Consider the following 14,242-nt stretch of genomic DNA (forward strand, 5'->3'; position numbering starts at 1 on the left):
CCCCTATTGTAACACCCTGGCCATAGAAAGGGGTTTTTTGTTTGTTATTTTGGTTAGGCCAGGGTGTTACATTGGGTGGGCGTTCTATGTTATTTTTTCTAGGTTGGTTTGTTTCGTTGATTTTGGCCGTGTGGCTTCCAATCAGGCACAGCTGTAGTTTGTTGTTGCTTATTGGGAGTCACACATAAGTAGCCTGTTTTTTCCTTTGGGTTTGTGGGTGATTGTTTTCTGTTTCGTTAATTTTTGACCAGACAGGACTGTTTTCTGTCGTTGCTGTTTAGTGTTTTGTTTATAGTGCTTAATTTTGTTAAATATTCAAAATGAATACACATCCTCCACTGCACCTTGGTTTTATTATGACGACAGCCCTTACACCTATGCGATTGGTGTCGTAAGATTAACTATGTCATATCAGCGCTAGCCCTCCTCCACAGATACTATGCACATCCAATGCCCCGGTAATGGCTAAGATCTCCTTCATTCCAGACCAATTCTAAAGAACGCAATTCATCACTCTGACTTCTGAAAATAAGTTATTAGCGTTCATCAAGATGCTTCGTGGGGGGGGAGAAGAAGCCGAGCCTCTTGCACCTGTGTGATAACGAATAACATGACTGCCCGAGGGCGAATGCCGAAGCGACTGAGTGGATAGAAAGAGACGAGAGAGAAGGAGTATAAGAGAGAAGAAAGGAATTCCCTCTTACTTGGAGCAGAGCCTTCTTAATGACTCTCCCCACATCCTGTCTTCACTCGGGGACATCACTACTGATCCTTACCTTGGACTTCTATTGCCTTGGTGTCTTGAGGTATTGAGTTGGTAGAAGACACTTCGAGCATAACAGTGTTCATTCCCTCGCTGGTCAAGGGGTACGAGATGCTCCCATCTAAGCTGATCACCGGCTGGAGGAAGAGGAATCATAGACAAAATGGGTGATCACACTTTGATCAGGTAATAATCCCTTTACTTAAAACCTTTAGCTAAAACCCCGGAACATGAAAGAAACCCATTTCAGATGATAACAACTTCTCCTTGAACTTCTCACTAAGAGTAGTCATAACTTCTGACTTGAGTAGTGAGAGTTGTCCAAATTCTGACTTGAGTAAAACCCCAAAAAACATCCTTACCATTAGACCTAGAACCAAGGCAGCTATGGTAATAAATTGTGACACACTAATAAGATGTCTGAACAAAATACAAAATCCGAGACTGCTCCGCCTCTATCATAGCCGCCTTCAATCAAAGAAGAGGTTCATGTACGTAATACCATAGACATCATGTATAACCCATATGCACATCAGTGGAGGCTACTGAAGGGAGGACAGCTCATAATAATGGCTGAAATGGCATGGAATGAAACTGGAATGGAAACCATGTCTTTGATGTGTTCGATGCTGTTCCACTGATTCCGTTCCAGCCATTACAATAAGCCTCTCCTCTGATTTAGTTAGTGACACCAGCCACCACTGCAGTACATGTACACTATATGGCATTATAGGGTAAGAAGGGTTTTGAATAGTGTCAGATCACCTCTACTACAGTTGTATAGTTGATACCCCACATACAGTACACTGTATACTATACACAACATCAAAAGAGGATCTGTGTCTGCACCATGTGATCGCACTACTGGAGTCCCACAGGGCTCGGTTCTAGTTCCTCTTCTCCGTACACCAAGTTTTTAAAGTCCAGTTTACTTCACTGCTGTTCCCCAGTCACCAGAAGTAGGTGAGGGTCTTAGAGTGGATGGGCCAAACCACTGCTGTTAGGTTTAGTTCCTTGTTCTTGATGGCCACAAACAGAGTCAGCAGCTGAACATGTCCCACAGGACCTGATACAAACACAGCGAAGGATTCAGACTCAGTGTTGGATGATTCAGACTCAGTATTGGATGATTCAGACTCCATATATGATTGTAATTACAGTGAGGGAAAAAAGTAATTGATCCCCTGCAGATTTTGTACGTTTGCTCACTGACAAAGAAATGATCAGTCTATAATTTTAATGGTAGGTTTATTTGAACAGTGAGAGACAGAATAACAACAACAAAAAATCCAGAAAAACGCATGTCAAAAATGTTATAAATTGATTTGCATTTTAATGAGGGAAATAAGTATTTGACCCCCTCTCAATCAGAAAGATTTCTGGCTCCCAGGTGTCTTTTATACAGGTAACAAGCTGAGATTAGGAGCACACTCTTAACGGGAGTGCTCCTAATCTCAGTTTGTTACCTGTATAAAAGACACCTGTCTACAGAAGCAATCAATTAATCAGATTCCAAACTCTCCACCATGGCCAAGACCAAAGAGCTCTCCAAGGATGTCAGGGACAAGATTGTAGACCTACACAAGGCTGGAATGGGCTTGGGCTTGGTGAGAAGGTGACAACAGTTGGTGCGATTATTCGCAAATGGAAGAAACACAAAATAACTGTCAATCTCCCTCAGGCCTGGGGCTCCATGCAAGATCTCACTTCGTGGAGTTGCAATGATCATGAGAATGGTGAGGAATTAGCCCAGAACTACACAGGAGGATCTTGTCAATGATCTCAAGGCAGCTGGGACCATAGTCACCAAGAAAACAATTGGTAACGCACTACGCCATGAAGGACTGAAATCCTGCAGGGCCCGCAAGGTCCCCCACTCAAGAAAGCACATATACATGCCCGTCTGAAGTTTGCCAATGAACATGTGAATGATTCAGAGGACAACTGGGTGAAAGTGTTGTGGTCAGATTAGACCAAAATGGAGCTCTTTGGCATCAACTCAACTCGCCGTGTTTTGAGGAGGAGGAATGCTGCCTATGACCCCAAGAACACCATCCCAACCATCAAACATGGAGGTGGAAACATTATGCTTTGGGGGTGTTTTTCTGCTAAGGGGACAGGACAACTTCACCGCATCAAAGGGACGAGGGACGGGGCTATGTACCGTCAAATCTTGGGTGAGAACCTCCTTCCCTCAGCCAGGGCATTGAAAATGGGTCGTGGATGGGTATTCCAGCATGACAATGACCCAAACCACATGGCCAAGGCAACAAAGGAGTGGCTCAAGAAGAAGCACATTAAGGTCCTGGAGTGGCCTAGCCCGTCTCCAGACCTTAATCCCATAGAAAATCTGTGGAGCGAGCTGAAGGTTCGAGTTGCCAAACGTCAGCCTCGAAACCTTAATGACTTGCAGAAGATCTGCAAAGAGGAGTGGGACAAAATCCCTCCTAAGATGTGTGCAAACCTGGTGGCCAACTACAAGAAACGTCTGACCTCTGTGATTGCCAACAAGGGTTTTTCCACCAAGTACTAAGTCATGTTTTGCAGAGGGGTCAAATACTTATTTCCCTCATTAAAATGCAAATCAATTTATAACATTTTTGACATGCGTTTTTCTGGATTTTTTTGTTGTTATTCTGTCTCTCACTGTTCAAATAAACCTACCATTAATAAGTGTGTTATTCTTCCACTTCGTGTGGAGGTTTAAGCCTATAGCGTGCAACTTGTGGTCTCTGTGTCTTCACCAACTCCAATGTGGATTTGACACGAGAGGGGACTCAGGTGAGCTAGGCTGAGAGCTAGTGGAGGGAGCTACTGTGTTAGATGTCAAAGTGAGGCTTTGTGAGGAATAAAGTGCACTTTGTCACCTGGAAGCAACATAGTATGTTCATGGCAGTATTGTATAGCACCAGCCAATTGAACTGTGTTGAACTGAGGGAAAGCTAGAGATCTAGCTTAGGCTATTAATTGCTAGCCTCAATAGAGTGTTAAAGCACCTCTTTTCATACAAAATGTTTTGTTATACAACATTTTAGGCCCTACAATAGATACTTTGTACGGTATATGGGTCTCTATTGAGTTTATGTGTTCGTATGTTCATGTGTCATATGCTCCTCCATATACAGTTTAATCCTCCTTTCATCTCTTTCACCCTTTCTCTAAAAGAAAATCATATTAAGGCCTATTCATCCATGTACTGCTAGAGTGGACATAGGGTTCATAGCCTAGATTTTGTGCAACAACCGCCATACAAAGTGTTATTCAATTTTTTTTCTTCATTTATTTGTATTTTTCGGCGGTTCGCATTCAGTTCACCTCCAAGTTCAAACATATTCCGTGTCAAGGTAAACTGCCAACATGAGGAGAAGAAGGGGCATCAACATCGCAATTCAAGTCAGGGTTCATTACCCTGCAGTGTTGCCATACTACAGTACAGCTCTATGGCTGACAATAGTGAGAGTCAGGCAGGGCTGCACTTTTGCTCCTCGGCTGATTCCAACCCAATTGCCTAATAGAGGTTTGAATGGGGAGTTCAGTAATAGTAGCTATTTTAAGTTATTTTCAGAAGTCATTCCATCTCCGCTTTGTCTGGCTTCTTCTTTCCTGCTCTGCGTAACATGGAAGTTGGCCGAAGGTTCCCTCTCAGGTTCCAGACAGTTACTGGCTGGGGCTAAGAGTTCTATTGGCAAATTCATATAATTTAGTATGTTTTGCAGATGCCTCCCCTGGTTTCACCACCACCTGTTAATGGACATCTCAGTGTGGTGCAAGAGGTTAACATGTCCTCTTTTTCCACCAAGAGAGTGCATTTCTCGTGGGCATCCCTTTCTCATTCTCGCCCCCCCCCCTTCCTTTCCTGGGTGACGACTGTACTTTACTTCACAGAATAAAATGATAGTTATAGGGGAATCATCATAACCCATTTATAACAAATTGTTGGAAATAATGCACTATGGAAGGAGTTATGAAGATATAATAACTCAATACTGTTCACGATGAATGAAAAACAGAATCCACTTCATGGTGTGTTTATAATGGTAATTAGTAATTGACAACTGTTTCATCTTATTTATTTAGCTTTATTAAAGCGACAAGATACAGCCCTGCAGAGGTGGTTTTTCAGCCAAGTTTGGGCTTGGACAAAATTCCCTCAAACGCTCACTCATCTGACTGTCTGACTCACCTGCTGTCCTCCCTTAAACCATATCAGATTTTTCACTTCAGCCAATGAGTTTGGGGGGCATAAAATGCCAGCGCTACCCAAGTACTCCGAGCCAGAAGGCTTTTTAGACTAATGAGTAATCGCAATTGCATCCTATCCCCTTACCTCTCCCATTCCTTCTTTACCTCTTTTCCCTCATTGCAAGTCATTCCTTTGCTCTCTATTTGTCCCCTACTTTGCTTCGCAAATAGTGATTTTAAGGCTTGAAAATGTATGTCCTTCATGTGTATGTGACTTGCCGACTATGCCACTCCATTGTCCGCCGATAGCCCTCTAAAGAACCCATAAAAACATTAGTGGCTTTTAAAATGGACACTTATTGCTGGTTGGAACCCGTGCCTCGCTGGTAATCTAAAGTGGATAAAGGCCATTATAAAGAAAAACATTTAGTAGCAGCTATTTTGAAGTCATGGAAAAATAGTTGTTTGGCAAGATGTACTTTTTTTCCATTAAGAAATAAATACACTTTCGCGAAAACATGGAGGTTGAGATTGGATTGAAATTTTTTTTTATTTGGCTTAAACTTCATACCAAATATACTGTATTATGGAAAACAGCAAACACTTTCACATGTTCTCAAATATATGACAATCCTTTTTTCTAGATGTTTTATTTTCTAAAGCTAGCTCTCAACTACTTATGAAGCTAGCTGCTTAAATGTTAGCTACCATCTTAGAAAAGGTTAGCTTCCCTACCACTAAATATGGTGGTTTTCAAAACAACTAATTACACCCATGCATTGTTGAGGCAACAACACTACATCTGATTCACTCTTCCTATATAGTGCTATTTGTACAAATTAATTATAGAAGAGTCTTGTGTGCTAAATGTAACAAAAACCCATTGACAATGAACAACAACTAGCTAGCTATTGTAGGCTAGCTAATGTTAATGATTAACACGCTAAGTATGCATGTACATAATGTTGTGAACAAACAAACTTTGTTTCCAAAATATGGAATTGTTTTGTTGTTGTAAAGGTAATAATAATATAAACCAGATACGTCTATCACGTACATGACCATATGTCAGCTATAAGTTCCAAAGAGGGTGTTTTGTCCTTCTCCTGCATTCATCCATGTCATCAGGAACAGAGCATTGGGCTAGGAACATGTTTGACATCAATGTGTGTACAATTACAATGGTGATACAATTGCCAATTTTAGGAAATGTTATATAACATACTATTTACAAGTAGAATGGATTGGTTTGTCTTGTGTGGTAGATTTTGTAGGCTTTGACACACTAACATATATGACATAACCAGACATAAAATATTTTAACATATAGTACCAGTCAAAAGTTTGGAAACACCTACTCATTCAAGGGTTTTTCTGTATTTTTACTATTTTCTACATTGTAGTGAAGACATCAAAACTATGAAATAAAAATCATGTAGTAACCAAAAAAGTGTGAAACAAATCAAAATATATTTTATATTTTAGATCCTTCAAAGTAGCAACCCTTTGCCTTGATGACAGCTTGCACAGTCTTGACATTCTCTCAACCAGCTTCACCTGGAATGCTTTTCCAACAGTATTGAAAGAGTTCCCACCCTTTTTGAAATCTGACAAAGCGTCTGGATTAAAAATAAGTTAATCTTTTAACCGATGTATAACACTTGTTTTTTCATGAATGTTTATTATTACTATTTCTGCAATTAGAATTTGGCGCTCTGCAATTTCACTGGATGTTGTCGATGTGGGTCGCTAGCGGCACGCTTGTGCCAGAGAAGTTAAATAAAAACAATACAAATTAAAATTAGACCATGAAGGCCTGATTCACGCAGTCTCCTCTGAACAGTTGATGTTGAGATGTGTCTGTTACTTGAACTCTGAATTATTTATTTGGGCTGCAATTTCTGAAGCTGGTAACTCTAATGAAATTATTGTCTGCAGCAGAGGTAACTCTGGGTCTTCCTTTCCTGTGGTCATCCTCATGAGAGACAGTTTCATCATAGCACTTCATGGTTTTTACAACTGCACTTGAAGAAACTTTCAAAGTTCTTGAAATGTTCCATATTGACTTTACGTCATGTCTTAAAGTAATGATGGACTGTTGTTTCTCTTTGCTTATTTGAGCTGTTCTTGCCATAATATGAACTTGGTCTTTTACCAAATTTGGCTATCTTCTCTATACTGTACCACCGCTACATTGTCACAAGACAACTGATTGGCTCAAACACATATAGAAAGAATTTCAACAAATTAACTTTTAACAAGGCACATCTGTTAATTTAAATGCATTCCAGGTGAAGCTGGTTGAGAGAATGCCAAGAGTTTGCAAAGCTGTCATCAAGGCAAAGGGTGGCTACTTTGAATAATCTCATAAATAAAATCTATTTTGATTTGTTTATCCTGTTAGGGCTAGGGGGCAGTATTTACACGGCCGGATAAAAAACGTACCCGATTTAATCTGGTTACTACTCCTGCCCAGTAACTAGAATATGCATATAATTATTGGCTTTGGATAGAAAACACCCTAAAGTTTCTAAAACTGTTTGAATGGTGTCTGGAAAGGTAATCAAACTTTTCTAATAGTAGATCTGACTTTGGTGAAGGCTAAACTTGGTGGGTGTCTAAATAGCTAGCCCTGTGATGCCGGGCTATCTACTTAGAATATTGCAAAATGTGCTTTCACCGAAAAGCTATTTTAAAATCGGACATATCGAGTGCATAGAGGAGTAATGTATCTATAATTCTTAAAATAATTGTTATGCTTTTTGTGAACGTTTATCGTGAGAAATTTAGTAAATTGTTAGTAAATTCGCCGGAAGTTTGCGGGGGGTATGCTAGTTCTGAACGTCACATGCTAATGTAAAAAGCTGGTTTTTGATATAAATATGAACTTGATTGAACAAAACATGCATGTATTGTATAACATAATGTCCTAGGTGTGTCATCTGATGAAGATCATCAAAGGTTAGTGCTGCATTTAGCTGTCTTCTGGGTTTTTGTGACATTATATGCTAGCTTGAAAAATGGGTGTCTGATTATTTCTGGCTGGGTACTCTGCTGACATAATCTAATGTTTTTAATATATTTCAATATTACATTTAAATTTGTTAAAAAGTACATTAAAATCAATAGAAACAACCATGAATAAAAGTACTTTTTCTTGTAAAAAACATCCAACTCTGTAAAAGCCATTTAAAATCTGTACAAATGATTATGCTGCCATGCCACTTAAAGTAATCAGTGTAAAATGTGTGCTGAACACAGCAACTAAATAACATATTAGAGTATGGTATAAAATGTCTGCCTAACACTACAACTAAATAACATTATAGTATAGTATAAAATGTCTGCCTAACACTACAACTAAATAACATATTAGAGTATGGGTTAAAAATGTCTCCCTAACACTACAACTAAATAATGTATTAGAGTATGGTATAAAATGTCTGCCTAACACTACAACTAAATAACATAGAGTGTGGTATAAAATGTCTGCCTAACACTACAACTAAACAACATATTAGAGTATGGTATAAAATGTCTGCCTATATGCCAAATAAATACCTTATAAGCCTCAAGAGACAGACCTTTAAACAGCTTTATTGATGCCCAGTAAGAAACTCATTTGTGGTTGAGGGTAATCTACACAGCTCTTTATCCCATGGTGAAGAACACCTCTCTGTGTGAGCGTGCCAAATCTACTGCATAACGTCATTTCAGATAAGGTGTCTAGAGAGAATAGAGCATCGCTGAGGGGACACTGGCCTGATAAACTTGACTCTGGTGTGTGTGTGTGTGTGTGTGTGTGTGTGTGTGTGTGTGTGTGTGTGTGTGTGTGTGTGTGTGTGTGTGTGTGTGTGTTCAACAAGCTGTTCTCACCATCCCCAGTAGAGATATACTAGGCCTAGATTTTTCCATTTGGAGAGTGAGAAGTCAATGTTTCCAGCATGAATGTGAATGTTCATGACACAGCAATACTCTGATGGCTCTGTATAGACAGAGGGAATTGCCATGTGTTCACAGTGGTGTGGATGATATTTTACAGAGCAAAGCACAGCAGATGAGGACAAACTCATGACCCGAATCATGGCACATGTGGATATCAGTTGTTATTGGTTTTAGCTCAATGGAATCGATTGTGGCAAGCGGTGAAAAGCCTCTAGCCAGGTGACTGACAGTGATTGGCACCACATGTTAATCCCTATCAAGTCAATTCCCAGGAGTACAGTTGCCAGAATTCTATATTCCTTCCATCCTTTCTAATCCACCATCCCTCTCTACCTGCCTGCTTCTATAACAGTGCACCAACGTCACTAAAAAAGACAGAGGTCCTCAGGAAAACAAATGTTCAATGTTAGTGGTAAAACTCAAAGCTTCATGCCATTTCATGGCTTTTCAGATTTTGTGTGTGTATGTGTGTGTGTGCGAGCGGCTGTTTGGTTTACGGCTTCTACGATTGGGTTGGATTTGAATGAGGCCCATTGTTTTCCCACACGGGGGTTTGCCACGGTCCCCTCCTCATGAAGATTGCCTTGTTAACTCACTCAATGAGTGAGTACAGGATTGCTCCCGCTCTCCCTCCCTGGCACTCGAAGGCGCCAGGCTCCCCAGCATTACACACTCCTGCCACCATCACTACGCACCCCTGCTCCCCTTACCACAGTGATTCCTTGCACTCACCTGGACTCAATCACCTTTGTTAATTTCCTCTCCTATATCTGTCTGTTCCCTAGCTCTGTTTCACGCTTCAGGATTAATATTTGTTTGTCATTTTGTTACCTGGTTCTGACACTGTTCCTGTCCTGTTCAATATTTGTTCCACATTAAATGTTCAACTCCCCGTACCTGCTTCTCTTCTCCATCGTTGGTCCTTACAATGAATAACGTGGACTGTGTGTTCTGTATGATAATGTTTTTAATGAAACAACAGTCTTAAGACAGTCTTTAGGGAATAGACTGAATGTTTTATATAGTCCTATTAACAATGAGTACCAATCATGTTGTTTTCAGAGTTATAAGCTATTAATATGTTCTCAAATCCCTATCTTTTAAGAAAGCAGAGACCCTATGTTCATCCAGGTATATGTTATCACATGAAAACTGTTACCAGCCACAGAACATGGATATATAATGACTATATGCAGGAAACAAAACTATTTCAGAAACTATATCTGTAATTCCCCCCTCCCCCATTTCTGATTCCCAGTCCCAGTAAAATTCCACATCCCCCATGATGCTCAGGCAATTGAAATTCTCCTGAGATTCCATTATGTAGAGACATGCAACACTCCATGGTAACAGAACCATCCTGGGCATTTATTTTATTTTGAATACCCTGCCTGCCCTGATCCCACCAGCACAACACAAAAGGGGTATTCAGACAAATACAATCTGGCAACCTTCCCCTAGTCTAGTTCCTTCTGCTGGACCAGAGGCTAGGAACTATGGCCGCAAACCTTGACCACTCTTGCCACAGTATGCGGTTGATGGGTAGAGTTTGGGACTATATGAGGAAAGAGGTTGTGAACCCATCCTCAAGTATTAAATGGATCATTTCAACTCTATTCTGCAGCTAAAACAACGCTGCGAGCAAAGAGATACAGAGTCAGAGTTGACACCATTTAACAACATAACAAGCTCCAGTGCCTCTCGGTAAAACGAATGAAATCATGAAGATGTGTTTTTATATTACCTATTTCTTCATTTCTTTTGCTTCTAACCTCGACACAATCCATCATTATTCCTGCCTCGGCTCATGGCTCCGCTGGTTTTCACTCATGTCAGGTGTGTGCCATATAGTGTCCACAACAAAATACTTCTTCTTATCCTCCTCCATCTCCCTTTTCTCTCTCTCTCTTCCCCCTGTACTTTTGGCCTTTGATAATTAAAGAGGAGAAACACTTGGTGAGCCACCTGGAAGACGACTGGCCTCTTTATTAAATTGAAAGTTAAGTGCAACCAGTCGGTGTGACTGCAAGACTGCGACACTTCCAAAGCAGCTGACATATTTAAGAATATGCTGCATCGCAATGAGTGCGACCTGAGACAACCCTTGCTGGTTTTTGTAGAATTCAGAAGCTCACAACTATGTTATGATATCAGCAACAAAAGTGTAATGAAGGCTGCAGGTATTTCATGTAGATTTAATAGTTTTAGAGTAACTTTTAAGTTCTGTTGTCACTAAAAAACCTTCAACACTGTGATTTACATGGACTGACTTTCACAGAATAAAACATTTTTGGTTTGGTTTTTATTCCTTTTCACCTGATCTGAAATCTTCCAGGAATTAATCAGATGTACTCTGGGTGAGTGTCTCTTGTTAGTTGGTGTATAATTGTGACTTGTCACTCAAGCTAACACCTGTCCCACAAGAGGTTTAAGGGATATGTTGCGCTCTGTCATTTAGTCAATCGCATTGATCATTCTCTCATCTCAATGTGGACCTTGATGATGCTATCACACCTCAGTGCACCCTCCCTAACTTTGCATCAGTGCCAGTTTAAAGGGAAAATATTGGGGAATGAATATTAAGATTGTGATAGTAATATAAAATGTTACTGTTGTTGTTGTTGTTGTGGAAGCACCGGCGCACCCCAGTGCTCTGGTCTCGACCCTTTGTTTTTTCTCACTTGAAGCTTCTCACTGGTTTGGCCAAGTGCAACAGCGCTCTCTGTTCAGTGCGCTCTCTGCTTAGTAGCAGTGTCAGTTTGACAGCTGTGTGAGTGTTAGGGAGATGCCCGAATGCTTCACGGTTTACCAGATCTTTTTCTGCAGTTTTCTTGAAGATCACTCCGCGACCCAAACGCTGCAGCGCTGTCGTTCAGCAGCAGGCCTCCATTCCCGCTCACCGCTGTCTAAATTCTGACTGAGCTCAATCGCAAATACAGCGATGAGTTTCTCTCTTCGTTTCATACAAACGTTGAGCAATAACGACGAGTGCCCAATATGTGTTTTGTGTGGGGGAAGTGTTTAGTAATGAGTCACTCAAAACGAACAAATTAAGACGACAAGTTCTGACCACACAACCACAGCATGACCAGGGTTGCCATGTCTCGCTAAATTGGGCACTTTGAAAATGATGTCGTGGGTGAAAATGTATTGGTCGCGGGTGGAGGGTTTTGGGCCTACTTCTAAATTGCAGCGAGCCCGCCATAGTATTTCTCTTTAAAAAAAAGTATATATTTTGATTTAACTATAACCTGCTGCTGTTGCCTATCAGGCAGTGAGCAGGTTGTTACTGAGTGAGTGAGTGAATTAATTAAGGTGGGGGGGTGCGTTGAGAGCACTGGTTGAGAGAGTGCTGTAGCAGAGGCAGCTGTGTCAAGGAGTAATAGCAGCAACCTTTTACTATTTGTAGGTAGGCTATTTATATTGGAGACACCCTTTTTCTGTATAACATTAACGTGCTAGAACTGATAACGGCGACAAAGCATTGGAAAAGGACTTTTGGCGCTCTAGTATGCCTAGTCAGTATGCCTAGCCTACGCCTATTGAAATAAGTCAATCTCACAAACAGGCCATATAACGGTTTGTAGTCTTAATAACATCTGGCATCTTAAAACAACCTAACATTCATTTTTTGAAGTTCATCCAAGTGTTTCTTGCACAGAGATTGAGATCCTCTGTCCAACTTTCATCACTCAATCTCTCCTGTTGGATTTATCTATAGGTATGGACATTTATTTAAGCGATAAGGCCAGAGGAGTTGTGGTATATGGCCAATATATCACTGCAAATGACTGTTCTAAAGCACGACGCAGCGCAGAGTGACTAGACACAGCCCTTAGTCATGGTATATTGGCCATATATCACAAACCCCTGAGGTGCCTTACTGCTATTATCAACTGGTTACCAACGTAATTAGAGCAGTAAAAATAAATGTTTTGTCATATCCGTGGTATACGGTCTGATATGCCACGGCTGTCATAAAATCAGTATTCAGGGCTCCACCCACCCTATTTATAATTATTATTATAAACTGAGTGGTTTGAGCCCTGAATGCTGATTGGTTGAAAGCCATGGTATATCAGACTGTGTACAATGGGAATGACAAAAAAATATATATACTATTCTAATTACATTGTTGACCAGTTTATAATAGCAATAAGGTTCCTCAGGGTTTTGTGGTATATGGCCATTATACCACAACTAAGGGCTATGTCCAAAGAACAGCCATTAACCATGGTATATTGGTCATATACCACACCATCTAGGGCCATATTGTTTAAACATACAGTGCCTTGGAAAAGTATTCACCCCCTTGGCGTTTTTCCTATTTTTTTGCATTACAACCTGTAATTTAAATAGATGTTTATTTGGATTTCATGTAATGGACATACACAAAATAGTCCAAATTGGTGAAGGGAAATAAAAAATTTAAAAAAAAGGAAAAGTGGTGTGTGCATATGTATTTGCTACGACGCCCCAAAATAAGATCTGGAGGCAACCAATTACCTTCAGAAGTCACATAATAATTAAATAAAGTGTGCAATCTAAGTGTCACATGATCTGTCACATGATCTCAGTATATATACACCTGTTATGAAAGGCCCCAGAGTCTGCAACACCACTAAGCAAGGCGCACCACCAAGCAAGCGGCACCATGAAGAGCAAGGAGCTCTCCAAACAGGTCAGAAACGTTGAACATCCCATGGAGCACCATTAAATCCATTATTAAACTATGGAAAGAATATGGCACCACAACAAACCTGCCAAGAGAGTGCCGCCCACCAAAACTTATGGACCAGGCAAGGAGGGCACTAATCATGGAGGCAACAAAGAGACCAAAGATAAGCCGAAGGAACTGCAAAGCTCCACAGCGGAGATTGGAGTATCTGTCCATAGGACCACTTTAAGCCGTACACTCCACAGAGCTGGGCTTTACGGAAGAGTGGCCAGAAAAAAAAGCCATTGCTTGGTGTTTGCAAAAAGGCATGTGGGAGACTCCCCAAACATATGGAAGAAGGTACTCTGGTCAGATGAGACTAAAATGGAGCTTTTTGGCCATCAAGGAAAACGCTATGTCTGGCGCAAACCCAACACCTCTCATCCCCCTGAAAACACCATCATGCTGCCACCAACATGCTGTGGGGATGTTTTTCATCGGCAGGGACTGGGAAACTGGTCAGAATTGAAGGAATGATGGATGGTGCTAAATACAGGGAAATTCTTTAGGGAAACCTGTTTCAGTCTTCCAGAGATTTGAGACTGGGACGGGGGTTCACCTTCCAGCAGGACAATGACCCTAAGCATACTGCTAATGCAAGACTCAAGTGGTTTAAGGGGAAAAATTAAAATGTC

The sequence above is a fragment of the Salmo trutta genome, chromosome 14 (genome assembly GCF_901001165.1).
Source record: "Salmo trutta chromosome 14, fSalTru1.1, whole genome shotgun sequence".
In the NCBI taxonomy this organism is placed as follows: Eukaryota; Metazoa; Chordata; class Actinopteri; order Salmoniformes; family Salmonidae; genus Salmo; species Salmo trutta.